We start from the raw sequence: 8,739 nt of genomic DNA on the forward strand, positions 1-8,739 counted from the left end.
TTAGTAATTATTCTATATTAGTGGTTCTAAAGATTAGTGTAACACAACAAACAGTTAGAATTTTGATCATGAAATGTAGGGAAATCCGATATTTTTTCAACTACATTGATTTATTTTGTATCTCCTAAATTATTGCCAATGCAGAACTTATGCAATTATTTGGCATTTCTTTATTTTTAAATGTAGGAAGAACCGATATCTCTGTGTGTGCAGTCATTTATTTTCAATGACCTAAATTATTTCTGTTTATTTAAATATAGTTATTCCTAAATTCTTGTCAATTTTAAAAATCAACAGAGAAATCATTATTTTTTCCAACTTTGCCTTTAGCATTAATTATTATAGAATAAAGAGAACGTAAATAAATAAAGGGAAAAAGGTCTGATATACCCATCAACTTTGTCATTTGGAGCTGATATGCCCCTCGTTATAAAAGTGGCTTATATATGCCCTTACCGTTATACAAACGGCTCACATATACCCCTGCTGTTACAAAATGGCTCACATATACCCTTCATTTAACAGAAGTTAAAAAATTAGTTTTAAATTTATATTTATTACTTCTAATTTTTTTTAAAAAATTATTTAGGGGTATATATGATTCTTCTATCAAAGTTCAAGGTATATTTTAATTTTTTTCATACATAAATTATTTTTTGACTTCTTTTATTATAATTATTTGAATTTCTTATTCTTATTTTGTTTTTTCTTTCATTCCTTAGTTTAAAGAATAAAAAATTAAAATATTTTTTTTGCGTGTATTGTAATTTAATTTCGTATTCGAAGAAAAAATTTGGTCATCTACAATAAGTTTTACAAGAATATTAGTGAAACATATATAAATTTGATTATCAAAATAATAATTATAAATTAGTCATTTAAACAAAAAAAAGTCAAAAAAAATATGTTTGACGAGGATTAAATTTACTCATATGAGATTATTTTTTTAGAAAAAATAATAAAAATTTAGATTAAAATTACTTTTTTTCCATTTCCGTTAGAGGAAAATGGTTTATGTGAGCCATTTGTTTACAATTAGGGGTATATATGAGCCACTTTCATAACAAGGGGTATATCAGCTCTAAATGATAAAGTTGAGGGGTATATCAGACCCTTTTCCCATAAATAAATAAAGATTAAAGAGTCAATAAGGAATATACTAGTCACGGGTGTGTAAAATTGCACTTGTTATCGTAAATACATATTGTGGCTCGATTAAATGAAAGACGACTTTTGTATAAGTTGGAGTGCTCTCCTACTTCTTCTTAGTGGATCCAATAGAAGTAGAAGTAGGTAAGTATCGATTCATACTATCCCACAACACGAGTATGAAAGACATTTCGATCGTCTATTTCTTATCACTGAATTATTCATCAATTTTGTGAGGAGGTTTACAAGCTAATATACATATATATAGAATTTATGAAAAAGCTAGTGGGTTCATAAAAATCCATGAACGCTCACCTTACTCCGCCTCTGGGTCATGCCTATCTTTTACCCAGTATAATCATACCTTACTAATCTTAATAAATTTTATATTTGTTGCTAAGAGCACTATGATAAATTGACGTGGTGGATATGCATAAAAAAGTGGTACATGTACGTACTAATGTACTGTTTTAGACATACATTATACTATACTCATAATGAGGTACATTTGTGTCCAAATTATAACTAATTGCTCCTTAATTAGAATAACAATGTTATGATGATTGTCCCCATTTGTAATTTCCAAGTTTCAGAGACCTTAATCATTCATTTTCTTTCACTGAGTAATTGCATCCACCAAAAAAATTCATGAAAAAATAAACTAGTGTAATGTAGTTAGTTTGCTAAAAATAATTATGACAATGTCCATTTATATTTAATAGAATAATGACTTTAATTTCATTATTTGAGCTAAAACTCTTTCATATAAGTTTTATGCTGCAACAAATAAATAATGTTAAATCATTGCTATATTATATTCAGCGAGAATATAAATATAAAGAAACATGACTAAATATTTTTTCCTATATATCAATGGAAACTTTGGATTAATTAGTCAATGTTAATAAAATGGTTGAACAAATTAAAAATCAAATTATTCATAATGCTGTATATATTGGTCAAAAAGAAGAATTTTACCAATCAGATTTATTGAGTAAAATCTTTTTAAAAAGTTGGGCCAAATTAACATTGCAAGAAAATGATATAATTGTGGGTTCATGAGGGGACATATATATCCCTTTGAAACTCACAAACCTTGATTTGTTTAAGTAAATGGTAATCATGATTAGCTCTGTAATTAGAATCTAATCTCTTACAATAAGCATGTTTAAGAGTTCCAACATGTCGGAATCAAGTTTAATCAATCAATATTCTAGCATGGGACGTTCTTAAATTAAGTGAACCATTTTTTCATTTTTTTTTTCATTTTTGTGGTCTTTTTTCTTTTACTTTCCAAAAGCATGTCATCCTCTCTTGGATACATGTCTATCCCTCTAGAATATAATCTTTTCCTCTCAAACACATTTATCTCATTAAGTAATGTATCATTCACAATCAGTGAGCTATATATCCACAAGTTTATTGATATATCTAAGATCATATAAATTTAAGATTTTTTTAATTATTTGAATAATAGAAATAAAATGTAATTACCTTTTGATATCAGAAAAATTATATATAATTACTTAATTTATTTATATAATGAACGGTTGAAAAGAATGCGAAAGATTCCCAAAAATTTGAGTCACTAGGTAAAACAGTTTGGGAATGTTATCTAGGGGCAACTTTTAGGAAGGACAAAGGGTTTTGGGGAAAGGAGACATAATGGGAGTCCGGAGTCTAAAGAGTATAAAATATTAATAAAAATTTCAAAGTTGTATATATAAAATTTTATATTAACCAAAACGGTAAAATAGCTGGAACAACAGCGATTTCCTCCGTCGGAAAAAGCAAAATCACTGCTACTGAGCGATTTTGCAAAATGTGATTTTTTTTTTAAAAAAAAATTTTCTTCAAGAAAATCGCTGCCTAGTTTTTTAAATTCATTTTTTTAAAAAAAAATTCATGAAAATCGACGGCACACATCTTCATTTGAAATTTTTTTGGCAGCGATTTTCTAAATTTTTTTTTTAACAAAATGAAAATCGCATTTTGCAAAATCGCTGCAGTAGCAGCGATTTTGCTTTTTTCGGCGGAGGAAATTGCTATTGTTCCAGCGATTTTGCCATTTTGGTTAATATAAAATTTTATATACCGTTTTAAAATTTTTTTTAAATATTTTATACCCTTTAAACTCGGGACTCAACATAATAGCCTCCATATTTACAAATCCATGCTTCACACTACTCCTCACATTATCAAAATATATATATATATATATATATATATATATAATAATTATTATTATTATGGTGAGGCGTTTGATAAAAAAAATCTTTTTTTAGTAGTATTCCGAAAAATATGTAGGACAATTTTAAATTTTTTCAAGAATTTAAAAAATACGAGAAAAACATTTTCACATGTTTCACTTCAAGGTAGTCACAAAAAATAACTTCAATTTATATTCATGACTAAATATAACTGTGAATTTCAAATAGTATATTTTTCACTTAAAAAAATACAAACTATTTATTTTAAATGTGACAATTAAATACTCCTATGACCAAACACCTTAGTTTGCAGTTGGCATGCACCATTTATAACACCAGCAATGACGCCATTATGTCAGCAAAAAGTGCATCATATTAATTATTAGATTGGTATTTTTAATTTAATTGAAGATTTATGCTATTGGTGTGTTAGATTAAACAACTTTTAGATTATAGATATACTTTAGTAGACTATAATGTGTTTATTTATAGTCTTTTTTGGGCTACCAAACAGGAACGGCTCTAAGCCAAGACAGTCTTACGCCCTCACTTAAATAACATGTTTGTGTGTGAGGATATTTCCTATCGTAACGTGTATTTAACTCACGAATCACGTATTACGTTTATTTTTAGATTAAAATCAGGTGAGCTTTTTTTGCAACTCAAAATTTTATGAATTTGATGATATACTTTCTCTAATTCATACTAAGTGAATTTGTGAGGCAACGGATATTTAATAAGAAAAAAAAATTATAACATAAATTGAATATCAGTTTATGTTTTCACTTTTTTTTTTTAGTTATTTGACATTTAAATAACTGAAGTGTTACTCCCTCCGGGTTTTTTTATATGTCATCTTTACTATAAATAGTTGGTATAAAATTCTGTCATTTCATAAAATCAATGTATAAATTACAATATGCTTCCTATTTTATCCTTATGAGTTATCATCCTTGTAAATATATATTTGACTAACATATAAAATTAAATGAATAATTCATGTTTATGATCAAATTTATTAATCGAAACAAACTAATTCATATTTATTCATTTAAAGTTAATTTCAAAAAAATTATAAGGATCGAATAATAAACTTACATAATGCGTATGAAATTAAAAATAATAACATATAAGTAAAAATAAAAAAATATATTATTTAAAACATAAACTCAAAATCTCGACTCCGTTTCTGTCTCTAATTATATGAGTATGGTGCACTTTACAAGTGGAAGAGTGGGAATCAAACTCACATGTGATGCTAAATTTGAGTAGAAAATGTAAACAAAACAAGACAAAATGGAAAAGGAATTGAAAAAATGGTGCCCTATTGGCCAAGCAAATGTATATGACACAAGTTCAGAAACTCAAGAGGACATAAATAATGATTGATAGATTTTCTTATCAGAATTCAGATATTTTCTTTAAGTTTTTTTTTTTTACTGAATTAAAATAAAAATAGAAAATATGAAAAATAAAAATAGAGGCACGAGATAATGATTTGGCGTGTAAGTTTATAGCAAACATCGAGAGATTTGTTTCAGCTTGCGGCAGGGCTCGAGGAGAATATACATTCATGAATAGTCATGTGATTCTACATAAAAAAAAAAAGGATAAATATGTCTTTAAATAATCGTAAATGATGTGTATATATTTTTCCTTATACTTTTAAGATATTTGTACTTTTGTTATTCAAAAATTAGAGTATTATATCATTCACTTTAATGGAAGACTAAATAGGGATATATAACACAATCTTATCCCTCGATCTAATATTTAATAAATGTCGAGTCGGTGAATAAGTTTATGACACGTGTATGTCCGTTAGTATAAAGAGTATGTATGCTCTAGCTTTGGACAACGGGGGCATCAATGTTCAAAAGTATGACAGAGGGTATCTGCATACTATTTACGATATTTTGGGGATATATTTGTTCTTTTTCCCTAACAAAAAAGGATTATTTTCTTCGCATTTCAATTTATTTGATATTGTCTGATTTGATACGAAATTTTGAAAAAAAATTTTTGAAATTGATAATATAAAATAAATAACAAATATTTGTGTGACTATAATTTAATTAATTAAAGGTAAAATTAACATTATTTTAAAGTAAGCCGTATAAATCGAAAAAAAAAGGAAATGAAGTATATACTTCATAGAGTAATAAAGGGGTGTTTAATTTATAGAGTATATCTTTTCTTAAACCATAGTAATAATAATAAATAAATATTAAAGGCACTTGAAAGTTCTAACATGTCTTTTGTTTGCTTCAAGTAAATCTTCCACCTTCTAACAATCATATGTATTGTCATTAAAAAATATGTTTTTGTCATTAAAGTAAGGTCTCTTTTTGATAATCTTCAAAGTTCAAATCCTAAAAATTGCATTTGGTTCCCTATTATTGTCTAGCATGGCATGCATGTTTATTTATTTAATTAAAAATTTCTCCAAGACACACTACCTAATTAATGTATTTTTTAAAAAAGCTTAAATAAAAAATATATATATGACTAAGAATCTAGCTTGTGATATATATATTCTAGTATTGCATCAAATTAGTTAATTTTTTATGTAATCTTCGTACGTATACTCTTTCACTTTTTTGCAAAGTTGAATATTTTGGTAATAACTAACAACTAGGTGAAGTAAAATGTAATAACAATAACTAATATTATCAAGTAACCAAAATGTAACGCATGCAAAATTGTGAGTAATATATCTTACATAAGGTCAAAATTGATATAGAATGCTTTTTCCATCAGTGAAGTTTGCATATATATATATATATATATATATAAACGAGTTTCCTAATGCGTGGACTTTGGAAAATGATAATCTAAATCTATAAACCTCATAACTATACTGTCGGAGCTAGGAAGGGCTCATGTGGATTCATCCAAAACTCTCTTCAGTGAAAAATTACATTGTTTATATATGGTAATTAAAAATATTTTTCGTGTATACATAGTAGATGTTCAATATAATCTCCTTTGACTTCTTTGAGTGTTTACTTTCTCATTTTTTAATCTCTTTAGTGAAAATTCTAATATAACATGTTAATATATAGTGATCTTTCACAAAATTAATGTCAAAACTACATGTTTGAAGAGACTAATTAGATTCTTTGATCAAACACGCGAGAAGAGAAAAAAATTAAACATAAGTCCGGTTATCTTAAAAGTTATTATATTATGACCTTAATTAGTTGGTTGGTGTTATTAAAAATTTGAAGATTAATTAAGGGTTGGACTTTGAAGATTAAGATTGAAAGTGATCTATGAACTAATCTTCTTTGCTCATGCCTAATCCAAATTCCTACCCTCCAATTAAGATTAAAGAAGTGGTGGGCACCACTCATGCACAAAAATTATGCGCATGAAATAGTTGCACTCACAAAATGCTTCTCCCTAGTGCTCAAATAACTTTTGTTATGGGTAATGTTCCGGTCAATTTGTACGTGCTTCGATTTTATATTACGTTAATAGTCTCTTGCTATTGTATTATATTATATTGTTAGTTTAAATATAATATTTGTTTTGATTGTTATTTAACTTTTATTATATTGTATCGTTTGGTAATCGTGTAAGACCAGTAACGGAGCCAGGAATTTAACAAAGGATGTCTAAAAATAGCAACTTATTTATGTTAAGGATGTCTAAAATATATTATTTAATCATTTCGTATATGATTTTATTTATATATATGGTATTTTTTTCGACGAAACCACTATGTAGCTACGCCACTGTGAAAGACTGATTTGATATGATCGCGTCGTACCTAAATATTTCTTTTCATTTTGCCTTTACTTATTATTTAATAATCTTATTTTATCATTTATCCTACTTTTTAATGCATTAAAACAATATATTATGAAACAATACATAATAGCGGTGCGACCAGAGAGACATAAGTGTATATATGTACAAATATACTTAGCTAGGCCGGTAGTCTACATTTTAAGATGGATATGGAAACTTTGCGCGTGCAAGCATGTCTGGCGGCTAAAGTCACTTGTAACCCTCTCCCAACTCATGTAATTGTCTCCCTATCTATTAACCCTATGGTCCCTAGTGGGGACTCTCATGTTTCCCATTTTACACAAAGTTTGGAGAGTTTATATATACTTATACCTTTAAGTGGGGTCTTTTGGTGTCTTGTTTGTATGACAAGTGCTTAGATTATGTAAGTTCATGTGGGGTAATGCTATGTAACAACACAATCCCTTAGAGTAGGTCCTAATAATGGCTTTGGTAGATATGATCATTTTTAGTGAAAAAGGGGATATACAAACTCAAATATTTGGGTCCATTAAAAGAGAGGTTTTGGTGTCTTTCTATGCTTACCTCTCTTTTGAAAGCTTATTGGTTTTTGTACTACAAATTCAAACCCCCCCACCTTTGAAACTCAATCCCTCTATCCTCAAGGGGGGATACTTTGGTTGACTTGTACTTTTCATGTAAAGAGTTATAATATATGGGGTTTCTTAAAACTTGGTATTTGAGACTTTTCAAGAAAGATTGAGATTTGGTTCAGTATACGAAGTCTAACTTTCCCTTTCTTCATGATTTGAGTTGGAAGAACTTTAATTATATTTTTTATTGCTTCAAGCATTTGATGTTCGAAACTCACTAATTCATTCAACTAGTCTCTATTTGCGTTAGAGTTTTAGTTCTTTTTATCAAAGAAAACTCTATTATATGTATGCTCAATTATTTATTAAAGTATAAAGTTAGACAATAGTAATATCATAACTATGCGATCGATTTTGCACATTAATTAGATAACACATATATATATACATCTTAAAATTTGAACAATTTGGTTAAGCTCAATATCAAATATTGTAGGAGTAAAATGATCATACATGATATTTCAACTTTTTTTTCTTTTTTTAATATGGAAATGGGAAGAGGATTATAACGTGAGGAATCAAACCCTAGCCAACAGAAGTTCAGAGAGTTGATATCAACTGTGCTAGTAAGATTGCCTATGAAATTTCAACTTGCATGTATAAAACAAAAAAAATCTACTTATCAATTCAAAAGATTTACATACTATATGTGTATGGGTGATAGGTATACATCTATTAGAGGAAGCTAAGGGGGGTGGGTTGGTGGTTGGCGTGCAGCACAAAGAGGAAGAGATATGTGGTCATAATTTGAGTGTGCCATCCACCATATAAGAATATTGTTGATGAAGCATACACAACTCAAAATCATTTCTATCTATCCTCTCTTAAAACCTTCAATAATATACCTTTCTTGATTTATGTAAAACTCACCATTGACCATCATTATCTTTCTCTACTCCAATCCTTCCCCATAACTCTTCTTTCATTTATATATATATATATATATATATATATATATATATATATATATT

The sequence above is a fragment of the Solanum pennellii genome, chromosome 1 (assembly GCF_001406875.1).
Source record: "Solanum pennellii chromosome 1, SPENNV200".
In the NCBI taxonomy this organism is placed as follows: Eukaryota; Viridiplantae; Streptophyta; class Magnoliopsida; order Solanales; family Solanaceae; genus Solanum; species Solanum pennellii.